Genomic DNA, 21,379 nt, shown 5'->3' on the forward strand with positions numbered 1-21,379 from the left:
AATTCATTACTTACCCGCACTTGGACCCAGACTTCCTTTTATAAACGTGACAGAATGCAGACTCCTCAGATGGGTCCAGCGGGGAGTAATTTTTTTTTCCTTTCAGAGGAGGCGGCATCTTTTGAGGCTGCTCGGTTCGAGGAGGTAATCTACCTCCAACTGGCCGAGATGGAGGCCTGTAGGGCTGAGACGGCGCAACGGCGTTCCCGCTTTGCGGTGGGGGCGGAGTGGCTCTTCCGTGAGAAGGCGGAAGTGTCCGTTGTCCCTGTTCCTGGCGCTGAGGCGGCTGCGCGTCCTGTTCCTGACGCTGAGGCGGCTGCGCGTCCTGTCCCTGACGCTGAGGCGGCTGCGCGTCCTGTTCCTGACGCTGAGGCGGCTGCGCGTCCTGTCCCTGACGCTGAGGCGGCTGCGCGTCCTGTCCCTCACGCTGAGGCGGCTGCGCGTCCTGTCCCTGACGCTGAGGCGGCTGCGCGTCCTGTCCCTGACGCTGAGGCGGCTGCGCGTCCTGTCCCTGACGCTGAGGCGGCTGCGCGTCCTGTCCCTCACGCTGAGGCGGCTGCGCGTCCTGTCCCTCACGCTGAGGCGGCTGCGCGTCCTGTCCCTCACGCTGAGGCGGCTGCGCGTCCTGTCCCTCACGCTGAGGCGGCTGCGCGTCCTGTCCCTGACGCTGAGGCGGCTGCGCGTCCTGTTCCTGACGCTGAGGCGGCTGCGCGTCCTGTCCCTCACGCTGAGGCGGCTGCGCGTCCTGTCCCTCACGCTGAGGCGGCTGCGCGTCCTGTCCCTCACGCTGAGGCGGCTGCGCGTCCTGTCCCTCACGCTGAGGCGGCTGCGCGTCCTGTCCCTGACGCTGAGGCGGCTGCGCGTCCTGTTCCTGACGCTGAGGCGGCTGCGCGTCCTGTCCCTGACGCTGAGGCGGCTGCGCGTCCTGTTCCAGACGCTGAGGCGGCTGCGCGTCCTGTTCCTGGCGCTGAGGCGGCTGCGCGTCCTGTTCCTGGCGCTGAGGCGGCTGCGCGTCCTGTTCCTGGCGCTGAGGCGGCTGCGCGTCCTGTTCCTGGCGCTGAGGCGGCTGCGCGTCCTGTTCCTGGCGCTGAGGCGGCTGCGCGTCCTGTTCCTGGCGCTGCTGAGGCGGCTGCGCGTCCTGTTCCTGACGCTGAGGCGGCTGCGCGTCCTGTTCCTGACGCTGAGGCGGCTGCGCGTCCTGTTCCTGACGCGGAGGCGGCTGAGCGCTTTGTTCCTGACTCGGAGGAGGCTGCGCGCTCTGTTCCTGACACGAAGGCGGCTGCGCTCTCTGTTTCTGACGCGGAGGCGGCTGCGCTGCACGGGCCTGGCCCGCCATCCCTCCCCCTGAGTTGCCTTCCTCCGTACCTCCTCCCTCCAGACTTTGGGAACGTCTGGAAGCCGTTCCGTAGGGAGGGGGTACTGTCATGACTCTGGGCTGCAGCCTTTCCCTCCGCCACACGATGTCGCTGTTTTCCCTTCCCTGTACTACACTTCTCTGATTGTTGCACCTGCCTTGATGATGTCACCTGTCTTCCCCAGCTGATAACACTTATGATTTGTCCTTATATTCTCTACTCATCCTTCACACTGTGAGTCTGCATTATTTTTGATGTATCCTGTCTTCTTCGGTGTTTGTTTCCCAAGCCTTGATCTAGTTGTGTTTGTGCCGTGTTAGTCTTTTGTTTGTTTGTTTATTGTTTTATTATTAAATTCATTACTTACCCGCACTTGGACCCAGACTTCCTTTTATAAACGTGACAATAAGACCCTTCTTCCTCGGCTGGGATCATGTAGAGCCCTTTAATGCTGTATTTGAACTGCATTTTGCAAACTTAGGGGCACCATACATATCCACTATATAGAGGGAAATCCTAAAATGTTTCTTTTACGAATTGAATTGCTAAATATTCATGGGCCATTGCCACTCCTTCGAATATTCCCTTTCGATCACAAAACATGTTTTAGAAAACTTATATCAATATATTGTTTTCTCTGAACGAGTGAACGAGATGATTTTCACATCATTTGGTTGAAAAAATTCTAGCCTACCACATCCAATTCTCAAAAGTCTTGTGGACAAATGTTCTGTATGTGTTTCATGGCCTTCATTTCAGTGACTTCAAAACTTTAGTTTTTCTCTAACCACAAATAACCGTTGTTTTCTCAAAAACACAAACATGTACATTCATGTTGCTTAAATATTATTGTAGTCCAATTTGAGCTATGCAATGTAATCAGATTATAGCCATTAATATGTTTTTAAGATATTGAAAAATACACAAATGTCAGGGCATGTCAAAACGTCTGCAGGGCCCCAAAACACCCTCAGACCCCAGAGGGTTAAAACTTAACAAAATTAAATTATTGATGAGTACATAAAGCTAGTGTTTAAAACTGTCCCTGGCCTTACTTTACAAGGATAGTTTACCCAAAAATTGTCATTAATTACTCACCCTCATGTCGTTCCAAACCCATAAGACCTTCGTTTATCTTCAGAACACAAATTAGGATGTTTGTGATGAAATCTGAGAGCTTTCTGACTCTGCATAGACATCAACACAACAACAACATTCAAGGCACAGAAAGGTAGTAAGGACATCAATGCTTCAACTGTAATTTTATAAATCTACAAGAAACCTTTCTGTTTGCAAAGAAACAACAACATAGGGGGGGAGTAATTATTGACAGAAATTTCATTTTTAGGTAAACTAACCTTTTAATTCATAATGGATTTTGCATCAAATGTCAGTTTCACAGTGTTTATCTTTGGGTGGTTCTCAGCTATTTTGCATGTGTGGTGGAAGGTTTGTTAATTGATCTGACAGCTTGTAGCCATAAATAATGAGCAACATTATTAACACAACAGATTGTTATAAAAAGGCAACCATCTGATAAATCATGTTGTTAAAACAAAGAGACCTCATTTAAAGAGCTTACAAGTCAATAATAAAACTTGTATTATCATCAGACTAAGGGAGCTAGTGAGATTATGCTGAATTTCAGAGTTGCCCAACTTTTTAACAACTACTGTAGCTTTATATATATATATATATATATATATATATATATATATATATATATATATATATATTAGGGCTGTCGAAAATAACGCGTTAACGGCGTTAATTATTTTGTTGTTGTTAATTACGTCAAATTTTTTAACGCATTTCACGCATGCGCAGTGTGACGAATTATTTGTCAGGATTGGGGAGCTAGAGGCGAGATGGAGCAAGGTGAGCCTATGGACGGATTCAAATATAAAAAGAATGATGATGGTACAGTTAACAAGTACAAGCCTGGACGACAGCCCCTTTGCAACTGGAGTGGTTAGCCAAGCTTAGGCCCGGTTCTACTGGGGTAGACGGTGCTATATAGCCTACCCTCAAACGAAAGCAAAGCAATTGAAGATCTGGCAAACAATCCAGCGTTGTTCATCTCCTGACTAAGTGTAGACGCGATGTAAATAAAATATTCATTGTGTAGTTTAGAAAGCTTTATTGATTATAACGGAACGTTGTGAGATCTCTATGAACTAGATTTGTGACGCTTTTAGTGATAATAAAGGGAGCGCGCTTTGCACTTTCCATGTCATAATCCATTCAGAATTTGTATGAAAATTTCGTTTTTCTTATGTTTTGGGAATTACATCTGTACATCGCACAATTATGTTCATTCTCGAAAGAGCGGTGACTGACACAGTGACAGAGTGGAGAGTGGAAGATACATAAAGCCGCTTTGCAGGTCATCGAGGCACCAGCTCAATCATTTGCATTTTTTCAGTGGAAGCAATTTCAAATTATCCGTCATTTTTGCTCACAAAGGAAAAAGTAATACACCAAAAAACGTTGCAGTGTTTTTATAAAATAAAGAAAACAAAAATGATGCGCTTTCTGTCGTCTTGTTCTTGAACAGGAGTGCTTAACAAAAATAAAGCTAAATGCATGCCTCACAGACATGATAAACATATCTATAGAAAGTTTTAAATTATTACTTAACGAAATAAAACAAATCGAAAACAAAAACTTGTTTAATATGTAATCCTTAACGATAAATTTCTCTCTCAAGGCGCGTCCAAAAATGAGATTGCAGGATCTTTGCGACATTGACTCACATTGACTCACATTGAATACACTTTATTAATAAATAATTCAGATATGTCCTTACTCTTTCCCCGACACATTTATTATTTATTTTTGCCGGTATTTTGTGTTAAGTTTTAGCCTACTGCGTGCGATTGAACGCGGATCTCTTCCAGTTGCGCCATCCGAGCCGTTATCGAAAGTAAAAGCGAAAGTCTTGTGTTGTTTCCACCAGCGCGACATTATTGATGGATGTCTAAAATATAAAAAATAAGGAGTAGCCTAAAACAGGCCCGATGCGGGCCCTGGCATAATATGAAAATGTGAAAATTATGTATCCTGTTATTTATATTTTGGTATGCATTTTAGAAAAAAAAAATGGTTAGGATTCAGGTGTTGCAAATAGTGATTAATCATGATTAATCCACTGAAAAGTCTGATTAATCTGATTAAAAATTTTAATCATTTGACAGCCCTAATATATATATATTAGGGGTGTGCAAAGCAGTCGGTATTTGTATCTGTATTTGTATTTGTTGAGGGGGAAGAGTATTTGTATTTGTATTAGAATAAAATTCAAAATAGGCGTAAAAAAGAATGAGTGACGGGAAGCTATGCTAACGTTAACTAGCCTATAGCCTACATCTTGCTGTCTGCAAAAGACAGAGTAACTTAAACGTACCATATAAGGGGTGGTTCACATGTCGCACCCAGAAACGCGTGGAAAACGCTAGGCGCGCCGCTTTCTCCTTCTTTCCAAAGCGCTCTGTAGCCTGAGCTCCCGTGGGGTCTGCCGTTTCCAAGCAACCATGACCTGCGCTCTCCAGGAAGAGGCGGAAGTTTCAGCAAAAAATACGAAAAACCGGAAAAAAACGGAAAAAACGAGTGCATCGCACCACGAGCGCGTCGCACCGCGTGCGCGTCACGACCGCATCGCTTCCATTATGAGCGCGCATAACGCGCGTCTACATTTGAAATAACGAACTTGAGCGCGCAAAAGACGCTACATGTGAACGGCCCCTAATGGAATAATCTCCCTATCAAACTCTGCTTCCCGAAAGTTATAAACTGCCTCCGGAACCCAGTTAAGGTACAAAAATCTATTCAACAAAAATAGTGATGCAGTCAAGTCTCTTTTCGCTCAGCCGAGTCTTCTCTGTTGCTGTGTGGAGCAGCCTGTGTCAGTCACCTCTTTTACCCCCCAACCCCCGACTCCTGAATGTCACTCACTCACGCGGGCATGCAGTCTCGTGAGAAAACGCAGCTTTTTGATATAAAGTTTTTCTTGTTCCCGAATACAAATATTTTTTTAAGTGTTTGTTTGAAATAAGTATTTGTAAAAAACACGCTATTTGTGCCTTTCCAAATACCGTATTCGGGTTCGGCTCCACCCCATATTGGGCGAACAATTTCTTCAGCAAATAACACCAAGGTAAACAAGAGCACCACATATTATATGGACTGTAGGTCAATCCCTCACTGCCTCATTTTCATTTGTGTCAAATCTAATATCACACCTACCCTGACTAAGGATTTATTGAAATTTGAAATTGACGTGGTACAAATGAACCAATCTTGCATAATACATGTAGGATGGCATGGTTCAAAGTTCAAAGCAATTAAGTCAGTTTAATAATTATCCAGTCTCCCCAAACACTTACTACAGACACATTTAAAGACTCTTACACTGGTGCTTAAGCCTGTGTGTGTGTGATGTGTAATGATGGCCCACTTAATTTCATAATCTAGCCTATTTGTGTCTGTCTGTGTATGTTTTTGCATGAATAAACTGACTATGTTTAGAATGGTATATTACTATGCTGTGCAGTATACTATGCAATCAAACATTTTGGGTTGGTGACATTTTTTCAGTGTTTAGTGTCTAACGCTTACCAAGTAGGCAAAAAAATGTAATATTGTAAAATATTTTTACAGTTTATACAACAGTTCTTTCTGTTCCCTGAATCTGATTGGCTGATAAAAGTGCGATATTAGAGTGATATTTGTAATCGTATCACTTCTTACAGTGAGTGTCATGGCCCAAATCAAGTATCACTTTAATAAATATGTCACAGAATGTAGTTTTAAAAGATTTTTAGGCGAGAATGTGCTTGTTTATATGTCAAATATGCAGTTTTCAGAGCTGGGTAGATTACTTACAAATTGTAATTCGTTACTGATTCCAAATTGCATGACAAAAATTGTAGTCAGTAACGTAATCCACTACATTACACATTTAAGGTAATATAATCAGATTTTAGATTACTTTTCACCTAAACCTTGTTTATCACATTGTATTTTTACATGATTATGATACAAGATTGTTTAAATCAGATGTTTAAATCAAAGAATGAGAAAATATAATCTTTTCATTGTAATTAACAACATGAAGTGCTTTAAACATATTACATCTAGGTTTCCAAAGCTGGGGTTTGCAGAGCTTTAAAGAGAGAGTTTAACTCTGAGTTTGACTCTGATGTCTCTATAGTGGTTAAACATGAGATATAATTTGTTATGAGTAAATCTAACGGGCAGTCTTTGGTCTTATTATTTTTATATTATTTGATCCAGAGAAGATTGTTTTGGCAAAGTCTCATGTTAATGTAAATTCAATGCTGTATATCAGAGAACTGCCTTTGTACTTTTGACTGAATTACCTAGCAACTTTTATGATGGCTGTTGTTGTTGATTAGATATTATTCAAAAATGAATATTTTATATAGATAATAGTATTTAATAAAAGTGTTTAGAATTAAGAAACAGTGCGTGTGTTTGTGATGGTGATTTTAGTTACATTGTTTCACCATTACATGGGGTCATAAGAGTATTTTTATGAGTGAGTAAAGACTTTTACATTAAAAAGTTGACACTATAAACAGAAGTTTCAACAACAGCTTGATGCAGCAGGCAAATGCACTGAGCAGCAAAATCTCCCTTAACAGATGAAAGAATGTTGTGACAAAGATAATGCTTTCCTCAGCAGATAATCAAACTAATGTTTATTGTGAATACGAGACTGATCTCAAGAATGAATGCTGTATCAGATGCAGGTAATCACACTTGCCCAGTCCATCTTTCTCCCATAATACTCTACATAATACAGTGTTAGATCACTGTTCCCATGCCTAGACAATTAAAGGTGCCATAGAATGGAAAACTGTGTTTACCTTGGCAAAGTTGAATAATAACAGTTCAGTACATGGACATGACATACCATGAGTCTCAAACACCACCATTTCCTCCTTCTTATATAAATCTGGTGTTTGCAAAACACCACCGAAAAATAGGTCAATTCCAACATAACACCGACTATTACGCAATAGCCCCGGGATCGTTAATAGTTACGCCCCCAACATTTGCATCGCTCAATCACCAGTAACGTCAGTACATCAGTAAAATAGGGACATAGTTAGCTTAATGCTAACGGTAGCCTGTTACATTGCAGTACAGATGTACATACTGTTACATTGCAGTTAGATTTCACTTACCACATAAACGGAGAGAGATGACTACGCTGATGATGACGAATATCCTAAGCATCACTAAAGCATCAAAACTTGTGCGGTAAGTCCTTGTGTCGCTGCAGTATAACGTTACGCAGAGCACATGCAATTACTATAGTGAGAGTAAAATGTCGGGGATTCAAAACGGCACATACAACAAACCGCATATTAAAAGCGGCTAGAGCTCCGTAATTAAATAAATATTTCCTCCATGTGCAAGCTATTGAGATGAGCAGCTCTGTGAAACAGCCAATCAGAGCAGAGCTCACATTAATATTCACTGACCTTCCAAATGAGCCAATAACAGAGCATTTCATTCTAGGGACAAATTCTAGGGTTGAAAATTGACCTGTAAAACCATTTCTGGATTTTTTTGCCCTTTCCTATGCCATATACCTTCTATGTAGATATCAGAGAACAATTTAAAATATTGTTTCAATGCATTCTATGGCACCTTTAAGATCCAACCATGGACGCCAGATCCCGTCAGAAAATATCAGTTTGTCTGGCAACAGAACAACTTGTCAGCAGAGTAGTCTAATACCTAAACCCTGTTAACAGGAGGTCTTGTCTGGTACCCAAAATACCCAAAACACTATTAACAGTATTAATAGCATCTGTCAGCCAAGAAGTTGACTGAGGAAAAAACTGTGAAAGTCAAGAGCAGAAGCAAGAGATGAAGTGATGATTGTAAAAAGCAGCAGAGTTCATTGAATAGTCTTAGTTGTGTATGTCTCAATGCTCAGACTTCGTCTGAAGAAAACAAATCCAGCAAGTATACTCATTTTCCGCTCAAGAAACATTTCTGATTATTACTAATTATATTAATAATCATTATATATAATTATATTATGTGACATACAGTCAAGGCCGAAATTACTCATACCCCCGCAAATTCTGACTTAAAGTTACTTTTATTGAACCAGCAAATTTTTTATTTTATTTTATTTTTTTGACCGGAAATGACACAGGCTTCTCCCAAAAGATAATAAGACAATGTACAAGAGGCATACTGTTTTGTATGATAAATGAAAAAAATATCCCAAAAAAATTAAATATTAAAAAATTATTTTAAAAAATTCTCAGCTTTTATTTACATTTGAACAAAAAGTGGCATGTCCAAAATTATTCATACCCTTTGCAAACTGTCACAGTCCAAAGTTGTATCCAAAGTTCTATACCATTCCAAATAGTCCAAGCTGTTCTAAAGCATCCTAATTACCCTGATTCATTGGGAACAGCTGTTTTAATCAACTCAACAGGTGAAAAACAGAAGCTCTCTGCTGTTGGTTTGTGGACAGTCACGGCTAAGACAAAGGAGCTCACTGAGGACCTGCGGCTGCGCATTGTGGCTGCTCACAAGTCAGGAAAGGGCTATAAAACCATATCTAAATGTTTTGAAGTTCCAGTGGCTACAGTGCAAAGTTTTATTACAAAATAAAAGATGTTTCGCACTGTGAAAAATCTCAGAGGACGTGGTCGGAAGCCAAAAGTGACACCTGTGCTGGCCAGGAGGATAGTGAGAGAGGTAAAAAGGCCAAGGCCATTCTGATGAATCTGGGCTCTGCTGGTGGAAACATCTCAAGGAAAAGAGTCCAACAGACACTACACACCGCTGGGTTCCATGGACGCAGACCAAAGAGGACACCACTTCTCCAGATAAGGCACACAAAAGCCTGCTTGGCCTTTGCAAATGCTCATCTGGACAAAGAAGATGAGTTCTGGTCATCTGTTTTATGGTCAGATGAAACAAAGGTAACACTTTATAATAACTATCCGTTATAACTAGTTAATAGACCATTAATAAACTGTTCGTTAATGAGTAATAAATGACTTGTTAAATAACAGTTAATAGTTTGTTAATTATTTATAACTGTGCCTTATAGATAGCCAATAGATAACTTACAAGCTGTTAGTTAACAAGTTATAAATGACTTGTTAACTGTATTTTAATGATTTATAACTATACCTAATAAATTAGTAATAGATCATGAACAAGCTGTTAGTAAATTACTTACTAAAGACTTGTTAAGTATCAGTTAATAGTTTATATATGTTATTGGGACGTTATTCTAAAGTTGTAACTATTCTTCATTTATTAACTGTTAGTAAATGAGGAATAGTTGCAACTTTAGAATAACGTCCCACTAACATACATAAGCTAATAACGAACACTTAACTAATACATTAACTCACACTTTACAGATCAGTTGTTCATAGTTTAACCACCTACTAATAAAAGTGAAACATGGTAGAACAGCAAATGGATCGCCGCTGGTTCACTCAGTATAGAGGGTCCAAGGTGTGATAAAACATCTTCATATCAATAATGCCAATGGCTAGATTTTTATTTATTTTGTTTTCATGTTTAGCACAAAAAGTGCCCAAACCTCAGAAAAGCCTATGGGTGGAACAAGGTTGAGGTACAAAAATTGTGTATTTTAAATATCACATCAAATTTCTGTAGCTTGAACTTGTTCCATCCATTTGCTGTTCTACAAAGTACAAAGTCACTGGTATTAGTAGATGGTTAACTATGAACAACTGATCTGTAAAGTGTGAGTTAATGTATTAGTTAAGTGTTAGTTATTAGCTTATGTATGTTGTTGGGACGTTATTCTAAAGTTGCAACTATTCCTCATTTACTAACAGTTAATAAATGAAGAATAGTTGCAACTTTAGAATAACGTCCCAATAACATATATAAACTATTAAATGATACTTAACAAGTCTTTAGTAAGTAATTTACAAGCTTGTTCATGATCTATTACTAATTTATTAGGTATAGTTATAAATCATTAAAATACAGTTAACAAGTCATTTATAACTTGTTAACTAACAGCTTGTAAGTTATCTATTGGCTATCTATAAGGCACAGTTATAAATAATTAACAAACTATTAACTGTTATTTAACAAGTCATTTATTACTCATTAACTAACAGTTTATTAATGGCCTATTAACTAGTTATAACGGATAGTTATTATAAAGTGTTACCGAAACGAATATAGAATTGTTTGGCCACAATGATGTAACCTTCATTTGATGTAAAAAAAAAAAGAGAGAAGACTTCAACACCATCTCCATGGTCAAACATGGTGGTGGGAACCTAATGTTTTGGGGGTGTTTTCCAGCCGGTGGACCAGGGAATCTAATCACAGCAAATGGCACTATAAAAAAGGAGCAATACATCAAAATTCTCAACAACAACATCAGGCAGTCTGCAGAGAAACTTGGCCTTGGGCACCAGTGGACATTTCAGCACGACAATGACCCAAAACACACAGCAAAAGTGGTGAAGAAATGGTTAGCAGACAAAAACATTAACATTTTGCAGTGGCTCAGCCAGAGTCCTGACTTAAATCCAATTGAGAATCTGTGGAGGGAGCTAAAGATCAGGGTGATGGCAAGGAGACTCTTCAACCTGAAAGAGTTGGAGCTCATCGCTAAAGATGAATGGGCAAAAATACCAGTGGAGACATGCAAAAAGCTGGTCAGCAATTATAGGAAGCATTTGATTGCTGTAATAGCCAATAAAGGCTTTTCTATTGATTATTGAGAAGGGTATGAATTATTTTGGACATGCCACTTTTTGTTCAAATGTAAATAAAAGATGAGTAATAATTTTTCCACAATGATGCCTCTTGTACATTGTTTTATTATCTTCTGGGAGACATCTGTGTCATATCTAGTCCAAAAATACTTGCTTGGTGAATAAAATTTAAGTTTAAGTCAGAATTTGCCAGGGGTATGAATAATTTTGGGCTTGACTGTAATTGTCACATTACCTCAGTTTCACAGTTTTAATCCTTTTTTTTTTTTTTTTTTTTTTTAGTTTTATCTGTTAAAAGAATGAAACAAAAAAAATACATATTTAAAATCCTGGCTGATATTACTTCTGTTTTTTTTTTTTTTTTTTTACAATGGAAATGAAAGGTCATGTCAAGTGCATTTGATTGTGGGATATTTCATCTGTTCTATACTGCATATTTTAAAAATGTATAAGGTCGTTAAGTTATTTCAAGCAATCCACATACTGTGCACAGCATAAATTCTACATCCAGCAGAAAGAGTAGTATGGTAGTGTGCTATTTGAGTGTTTGCAGTCAGTCTGTGCATCTGAAGGCATACAGCATGAAGTGATGTGCAAACACACACACACACACACACACACACACACACACACACACACACACACACACACACACACACACACACACACACACCCTTCTTTATTTAATGGCAATTCCTCCAGTGCATTTTCCCGTCTTTGTCACCATAGCAACGGAATCTAGCCGGCTGACATTCCCGTCTCCAGAGGACTGGCCTTGTTCTCCAGTTCACATGCAACACAGCTGTTTCATCCCTCAACAAAGCAATTAACACACAGGGTCAAATCGGAATCCCTCCTCCAAATATCAGCCCGGGCTCTGTCTGAGGAAATGTTTTGCACTCTGTGGTAAACACACTCCCTCAGGCCATCCGCTCCCATTAGAGGGCTGGTGGAAGGACATAGACTGTGGGGGTGCAAATGAGATTAAGCAAATTAGGAATATGATCAAATGTTCATATTATCCTGAGCAACAGAACGGCAACAGAAAGGCCATGATACTTAGGAAATCAATACATAATCACCTGTATAACAGTGATAATGGGATCATTTTTCCAATCAAGCACCATTCATCCTTTTTCACGTTATAGTGACCTCTTTTTCCATTGGAATAAATCTAAAGGAGAGCTAATGCAATATTTATCATAATCAGAGCTGATTATGTAATCAGATTCTAAAAAATTAAGTACTTGTAAATAGCATTTTTTTTTAAATAATGTAAATGAAAATGCTTTTTCAAACAGGATCCCCAAACACTTTCCCCTTTTGCCATTGGTCAGCCAATCAGATAACCACGCCCCAAACTCACGCCATTGGTTGGGCAGTCAGTCACTAGTTAGTTACTACTGTTTCTCAAAACTGTAACTTTGTTGCACATTTGAACTACATTGGTTTAACAACAGAACTTTTGTTTTGTTGCAGCATTATGTTAAACTGAATTAAATTAGTTTTTCCCCACATCAATTTACACTTATTTTGTAATAGGTACTCCATCTACATTTTGATTATCATCAATACTTTTTTTAGCTTTTTGTTCAAAATGTTGTTTATAAACAACATTTTGAACAAAAAGCTAAAAAAAGTATTGATGATAATCAAAATGTAGATGGAGTTGATTAACACCCCAAAGCTTAATGATGTTTTATAAACAAGGTTCGGGAGGAGCACGATCAGATAATCAATCCATTCGGCACAGGTGCAACTCGTTTAAACCAATCATTCAATTAGCGCATCACCAATATATTGCCAGCCGTCTTACCTCCATCCAGCGACAGTTTCTTGGCATCAAGCTCCTCTGAAAGCCGAAATGTCCGATACCGAGCTTTCGTCATCCGACAACGAGCAGGACGCTCCACCACAAACCACCAACGCGAAGACACCTATTTCTGCTGGCTCCAATGTACTCCCTCCTCAGCTGAGCCCCAGGCCCCGGCGTGCGGGCGGAGGCCCACGAAGCCGTCTTCCCACACTCTTAGGCCACGAAGACGCCGTTCACCTCCACCATCAAGACCGCAGTCATCATCGTCTTCATACACCTCGGCTTCACCTTCTATCCCTCCCATCGGGAAATGGACAGTTGCAGGGGTTAAGACAAGCATTGGCAAATGCAGAAATTAAGTTTTCCCGAAACATGAGCAAAGCTCAACTCCACGATCTTTACGCGACAATGGGAAAAAACGCCTCACCCTCATCCAAGAAGGTAGTTAAATCCCGCAAGACAAAGCTTCATCATGACTCTACTTCTCTTTCTTCCAAGTCAAATTCTAGCTCTCCTCGGACGACAAGACGCAGCAAACCGTCAGCAAACATGGGCCGCGCTCCAAACTCAGACGCTCTTCTCTCCGCTCCGCCTCCGTCCTGTTCTCATCCAATCACCGAGGCGCCTCCAGCTACCGCGCTACAAGCAACTTTGCCCGCTAGAGTGGTACAATTAAACCCTATCCTTCCTACTCCCTTCTTTCCGTCTCAGGCAGCTGACGCTAGCGTCAGTTAGCGTCAAGCTCAGTTGCCTGTCTATCACTCTTCCTCTGCTCCTTTTCCATACCAGTGGCCAGCAGCCGCCACTGCAGCTGGCCGAACAGAGCATTATCAGCCAACCATGCATTCTCACTTGCTTCCTCCCTCTTTTCCCTCCACTTCTTCTTACGTGCTTCCCCAAGCACCGGAGGCTATTCCGTGCGTGAAAACCGCAAACGGTTACGGCTTCTTCTTCTCTTTCTTCCAACCCTTCTCTCCAAGCAAAATCTCAGTACTCACAGTATTCACAGCAGTCCCTTTAGCCATTCCTTCAAATGCCGCCGTACTGGAACCACCCCCCGTACCGAATTCCATCAAATCCCAGATCCTGGCAGGTGCGGACGTCGATCTTTCATCTCTTCTTTCATTACTCCCTCCCGCAGAAACGCATCGGCAAATAGATTGCGGAGATTTTTCCGTAACCCTGAAAAATCCAGCTTCCAATACATCCCGCATACTCTCATTTTCTGAATTTACCATCGCATTCGGCCGTTACACAGAAATAGTTTGCTCCGTTTTTCCCCATAGACGGCGCAAACTTAATGATTATCTTGCGATCATCGCAGAACTCGCACTGTCTTATGGGGGATCTCATTTCCTCACATATCACAAATTATTTTCAGCCAAATGCGCCGTGCGCATTGCCCAATGGAATCAGTGCCCCTATTGGGGTGCATTAGATCCCGATCTCCACAATCGAGTGTTTTTTAGCTGCCGCAATATTTCTTGCGCCGTTTGCAGGTCAGTAGCTCACTCAACCCTCACATGCCCCCAGATCAATCCCGGCATAATACCCTGCCCAGAGCCATCTCCAATTAAATCTACCAGCTACGTCCCTCGTCCCGCACCATCTAAGCCGACTTCGTTTTCCGAGAAAAGATTCAGCACATTCTCCGGCAAACAACAAGTCTGCGATAATTTCAACAGAGCAAGATGCACGAGGCACCAATGCAAATATCTTCACGTCTGTAATTATTGTGGCGGGGCTCATTCCCGTATTGTATGTCCAGTCTTGAAAGCTAACAATAAAAAATCTGGAAATTACTTATCGACTCCAGTCAATATCTCTCGTCTTTTCTCCGAGCTTTCCCATCACCCAGACTCAAACTTCACCCACTATCTACTTTCCGGCCTCAAATACGGATTTAACCCCGGAAACTCATGTCCACTCTCCCAGACCATTATCTGTAACAATCTCCAGTCTGCGCTCGCTGAGCCTGATACAGTAGACCATCTAATTAAAAAGGAAGTCGAGTCTGGTTTTATGATCGGTCCTTTTGATACTTCCCCCTTCGAAATTTTTCGCATCAGCCCTATCGGAGTGGCTACGAGGAAATTCTCGGGAAAAAAGCGTTTGATAATCGATCTATCAGCTCCACGCAATTCCCCGTTCTCTAGCATAAACAGCATCATACCCCACGAAGAGTATTCTCTGCGCTACCATGATATAGAGCAAGCGATAACCATGATAAAAAACGTAGGTAGCGGCGCATGGCTGGCTAAAGTAGACATCACTTCTGCTTTTAAAGTGATGCCTATCCACCCAGATTCATGGCACTTATTCGGAATTCGCTGGCGCGAAAAATTTTATTTTTCGGTACGCTTAACTTTCGGATGCAAAAGTAGCCCAAAAATCTTCGACATGTTGTCAGAAGCAATTTGCTGGATTCTGTCTAACAATTACTCAATCCCCCACCTAATCCACCTGCTAGACGACTTTCTTATTATTTCACCTCCCGACGCAATTCCAGCCGCAGATATCTCTACAGTACATAGAGTTTTCTCAGAGCTCGGAATCCCCATTGCGCAAGAGAAATCCCTAGGACCAACCCAGTTTATCGAATTCCTCGCCATCAACCTAGACTCAGCCAAATTTCAAGCTTCACTGCCAAAAGAAAAAATTGACAGAATAATCTTAATAGCTTCTTCCTTGGCAGATAGCCAAAATTGCTCAAAACACGATCTCCTATCCTTGCTCGGTCACTTTAATTTTGCAATGCGCATAACTCCTCAAGGCAGCCCTTTTATCGCTCATCTCCTCCTACTCGCATCTTCCGTGCATGCTTTAGACGATCAAATTGTCATAAACCAAACATGCCGTAATGAACTCAATCTATGGATTTCCTTCCTTAAACAATGGAACGGCTTAACCTTCTTCTATAATGATCTCGTTTCTCGCCCCGATGATATCCAACTGTTTACCGACGCAGCTCCATCCGTCGGTTTCGGAGGATTTTATCAAGGGCACTGGTTTGCGTCTTCATGGCCCCCTCAAATGCTCGACTCCTCCCAGTCCTCAGCTTTATTCGAGCTCTACCCCCTGGTCGTTGCGGCTTTTTTGTGGGGAAAAAACTGGACGTCAAGCAGCATTGTAGTTTACTGCGACAACGAAGCAACCGTTCACTGTATAAATAAAGGCCGTTCTCATTCCCCTGCTCTCATGCCATTACTAAGACGTTTAATCTGGATTTCAGCATGCAATCAATTTATAATAACTGCTAGACACGTTCCAGCATCAAAAAACCAAATCTCTCTCGTTTTATGTTTCAGAAATTCAGAACGCTGGCTCCGGAGGCGGACCCATCGCCAACTCCAGTACCTCCCTATTCGCAACTAATATTCCCATAACGCACCCCTTAAAACCTCTCCTCGAGGCGTCACTTGATTCGATCCTCCAAGCAGTCTCACCTAGAACCATCCAGTCATATCTAACAGCCTGGAGATGTTTTAAAACATTTCATGTCTCCTATAACCTACCATTTCCCGATTTTTCTCTCCTCTCAGTCACTTCATTCATTTCCTATCTTAATTCCGTTAAGAGCCTTCAAGCTGGATCTATCAAAGGTTACTTAAGCGGGGTTCAGTTTTTTCACAAACTAATCTTCGGCTTCCCGTCTCCCGAAATAAATAATTCTCAAACCTCTCTTTTAATTAAAGGAATTCAACGCTCTCAACCATCAAGCCCAGATCCTAGACAACCTATAACATTCAATATCCTTTCAAAATGCATCCAATGTCTCCGCACGGGGTACCATTCATCTCACACCGCTCATACCCTCGACGCTATGTTTCTGTTGGCTTTCTTCGGCTTTCTGAGATGCTCAGAAATTGCAATAACTGCTAAATTTAACCCCAAAATTCATCCGACCATCTCTGATTTGTCCATACTCGATAAAGAAACAATTGCTTACTTCATCAAACAAAGCAAAACAGACCAAGAAAGGAAAGGGCACTACATATACGTTTTTAACCTCCCATCTCCTATTCAACCATTTCAGACTCTTCTTTCCTACTTTCAAAGAAGGAATGCCCAAGCTAAAACCTCGCTGGATCCGCTCTTCGTCGATGATTTTAACCAACCCGTGACACGTTTTTGGTTCCAAAAACATCTAAGACTGGTTCTCGCTCAATCAGGCCTACCCGCAGAAAAAATTTCCAGTCACTCATTCCGCATCGGAGAAGCAACCACTGCAGCACAAAAAGGCCTCTCACAACAACAGATTCAAACCCTCGGTCGATGGTCGTCAGGAGCTTTTAAAAGCTACATTAGATGTAACCATATCCACATTAAGGAAGCCCATCTAGCTCTGATCAGCAGGGGTCCCTCCATCAACCGCCTTATACTTTTGCCTATTCAGAGTCGGACAGGGCTCTCCCAGCCGGTGCAGCAGGGCCGTGGCTCCCTTCGGTCGCAGTGTGAGCCCTCCGTCTGTCACACGAGTTACGCTGCGTACTCGATGGCGGACGGGCTCTCCCTCCCGGTGCAGCAGAGTCGCGGCCCCCTTCAGTTGCAGTGGGAGCCCTCCATCCGACGCGCCAACCCTCACCTCGCAAGGGGGACTCTTCCTTCCGGCGCAGCAGAGCCGCAGCTCCCTTCGGAAGCAGCAAGGGTCCCTCCATCAATCGCTTTATTTTTCATATTCAGCATCGGAATGGGCTCCCCCTCCCGGTGCAGCAGGGCCGCGGCTCCCTTCAGTCGCAGTGTGGGCCTTCCGTCTGTCACACGAGTTACGCTGCGTACTCGGCAGCGGACAGACTCTCCCTCCCGGTGCAGCAGAGTCGCGGCTCCCTTCGGTAGTTTGGGGGCTCTCCATCCGACGCACCTCGCAAGGGGGACTCTCCCTTCCGGTGCAGCAGAGCCGCAGCTCCCTTCGGAAGCAGTAAGGATCCCTCCACCAATCGGAGAAAAAAAAAAAAAACCCGCCTCGCAAGGGGGACTCTCCCTTCCGGTGCAGCAGAGCCGCAGCTCCCTTCGGAAGCAGCGAGGGTCCCTCCATCAATCGCCTCATCTTATTGCCTATTCAGCATCGGACTGGGTTCCGGTGCAGCAGGGCCGTGGCTCCCTTCGGTCGCTGTGCGAGCCCTCCGTCCGTCATCCTAGTTACGCTGCGTACTCTACAGCGGACGGGCTCTCCCCACCGGTGCAGCAGAGTCACGGCTCCCTTCGGTCGCAGTGGGAGCCCTCCAGCCGAGGCACCTCGCAAGGGAGACCCTCCCTTCCGGTGCAGCAGAGCCGCAGCTCCCTTCGGAAGCAGTGAGGGTCCCTCCACCAATCGCCTCATATTTTGCCCATTTCAGGGTCGGACTAGGCCCCCCCCCTTCCGGTGCAGCAGAGTCGTGGCTCCCTTCGGTCGCAGTGTGAGCCCTCTATCCGTCGCTTGAGTTACGCTGCGTACTCGACGACGGGTGGGCTTTCCCTCCTGGTGCAGCAGAGTCGCGGCTCCCTTCGGTCGCAGCTGGGGGGGGGCCACATCCGACACATCGAATCGTTTAAAAAAAAAAAAAGATTTCCGGCACTCTCCTCCTTTTCTTTACATAAATTTAGTTCAACGCATATTTTGGGGGGCTACCAAAAATTCTTGCTTCGCGGCAGCTGTCCTATGCATAAAAGCTTCTTTTGGGGAGTTCTCTGGGTCCGGCCTGTATTCCGGCCCGGAGCCTTCCCCAGGACAGCACGCCAAAATATGCTTATTACTCGCTCAAGCAGATTGGATGTAAGGGCGAACTCGTGAAATGATGTTTTATAAACAAGGTTCGGGAGGAGCACAATCAGATAGTCAATCCATTCGGCACAGGTGCAACTCGTTTAAACCAATCATTCAATTAGCGCATCACCAATATATTGCCAGCCGTCTTACCTCCATCCAGCGACAGTTTCTTGGCATCCCTCCTCCACCCCTACTCCCCACTTCTAATCTGTTTCTATCCTAAACTAGCAGGGGGAGTTCTCTGGGTCCGGCCTGTATTCCGGCCCGGAACCCTTCCCCAGGACAGCACGCCAAAATATGCTTATTACTCGCTCAAGCAGATTGGATGTAAGGGCGAACTCGTGAAACAGTCATTATTACCTCTTCATGGGTCGACATTTTATTCCATAATGTTACACAGTTTTCCATATCTATGGTTTTGATGCTGTTTTCTGTCTGACAATTATGTTAGATTATATTTGGACGCATCTGTTGTTTCGGTTTCTTCTTCACTTGTGGTGTGCAATAGTGCCCCTAGCATTTAACAATGAAAACTCAGATTCTCAGAGCACAAGCGGAGCTCAAATATATTTAGACTTTTTCTAGTATAAGTATAAGTTAAGTATACTGAAATGTCATTTAAAGTATATTTCTGAGAAGTATATAAAGCACATTTCCTATATACTTTCCTATTTTTAGTTTAAAAGAAGTATACTGATAGCACACTTGAATGAACTTCTTTATCGTAAGGGATAGCCACAGAACCACAACATTTACACATTTCAGTGAAATCAAATTATGAACATCTTACACATAGTTATCTCTAGATTTTAAGCTGATAGAAAGCATAGAAAAAATACACACTTCGTCTTTGCCTAAAGGGATCAAATTTGAATCCTGTCAGAATCAAATCAGATTCTGCTGGATAAATGGTTTTGGTTATTTTGTCAGATTTTCAGTCGGATTTTATTTAATTTGTATTTGATCTATTAAGGATTGCTTCCAAATGAGAGATATTCCATTTTTAATCCGTTACCATTCCTTGAGGATTTTTTGACTAGACATGATTCAGTTAGTATGTATTAAGATATCAAATAACGATAATATGTTCATTTGGCTACTGAAGTTTGCCTCACCCCCTGTCATGTTTTATCCTAGAGTTTCTTTGATTTCAAGATTTCATGAGATGAAGAAAATGCTGCAATTGCAACACAAGTTTTAGAAATGAAAAAAGACTTTATAACTTTATATTCTCAGAAATCAAGGCAAAAGATACTAATATGTATCATTTGGGTAATAATATGTAACATTGAGGTACTAATATACTAATGAAGTTACTTTTGAAAGTAATGTATTACAGTATTGTGTTAATCCCTAAAAAAGCAACTACTTGTGTTAATTACTTTTGTATGGAAAGTAATGTGTTACATTACTTTGCGTTACTTTTTCTCATCTGGGCTGGGCTTGCTTGTTTGTTTTTAATATAAAAACTCTTTACTCTAAGGACATTGGTTAATAAAATGGGATTAAATGCATAAAGGTTTTGTGTGTTAACATATTTAATTATTGCAGGTTTGCGTCATATTCTGAGATTGCATCTCACTGTTTTTATTTTTTATTATTTTAAGGAACACTGAGTCTGTTTTTGTTCAAGTGAGACATATAGTCTAAAACTATAGTAAAATCATGTTGTCCCTAGTGAACAATAAATATACTAAAATGTATTTAAAATACATTCATTTCATGCTAAGTGTATTACAAAAACATTTACATATTATGTACTTTAATAAAAATACCTTGGAATTGTATTTTTAGTATACTAAACTGGTATATTCGATGTCTGAACAATTTTGTACTTAATGCATTTTAATTGTGTGGAAGTAGTGCTGAAGTTCAACTAAAGATATATTTAGGTATATCTGATTAGGTATATCTGGCTTTGAATTAAGAAGTGTGCATTGTGCACAAGTAGTACTCCAAAATGTAATTATGATTTTTTTTTTTTTTTTAATCAGTAAGTCAGTGAACCTAACACAGTCAAGCTCCAACCACAGAGGAAGAACACTTGTCCCAGTTTTGCTCACTACAAGGTCCATCTTTGTCTAGTGTGCACTATTTCTCTTCAGAAGTTACAACAAATAAAATGTCTTAAAACGCATTTGAACAAGAGTTGCCTGTATGTATACCAATCATAAAACGAGAAAAGTAGAGAAGAGAAAAGAAAGAGAAAACTACTATAGAATACAAATTATTTGTATTATCCAGCAGTATTTGATTTCTTAGCCAATTAAAAGTAGGAGATGCAGTAAAAAGAAGATAAAGAAATTCTGCCCCCCTCACTTCTGAAATAATGGCTATGCCCCTGCAAATCCTTATGATTGTTCACATTCATCATGATAATTTGAACAACTGAACACAACCTTTATGAAAACCTTAATACAATGATGATAAGTAAAAACCACAACAAATAAACTATGCCACGGTTGCATGACTGGTTACGTCACCCCCTGCAGTCCTGTATTGTTGTTGCATTCCCAGCAGTTGTTGCTGTTATTGTTAACTAATTAGTGCTTATTAGTGCAAAAAAGGCCCATGTGGGAGCTAAGAATACAGACCATGCATGGTTAAAACCATCCAGCTGCTCAAGTCTGATGACAAAATTTACTTCACCAGCATTGAAAATCCTAATCTTCCTTTTCTTTTT

Source organism: Garra rufa, chromosome 23, assembly GCF_049309525.1.
Source record: "Garra rufa chromosome 23, GarRuf1.0, whole genome shotgun sequence".
NCBI lineage: Eukaryota > Metazoa > Chordata > Actinopteri > Cypriniformes > Cyprinidae > Garra > Garra rufa.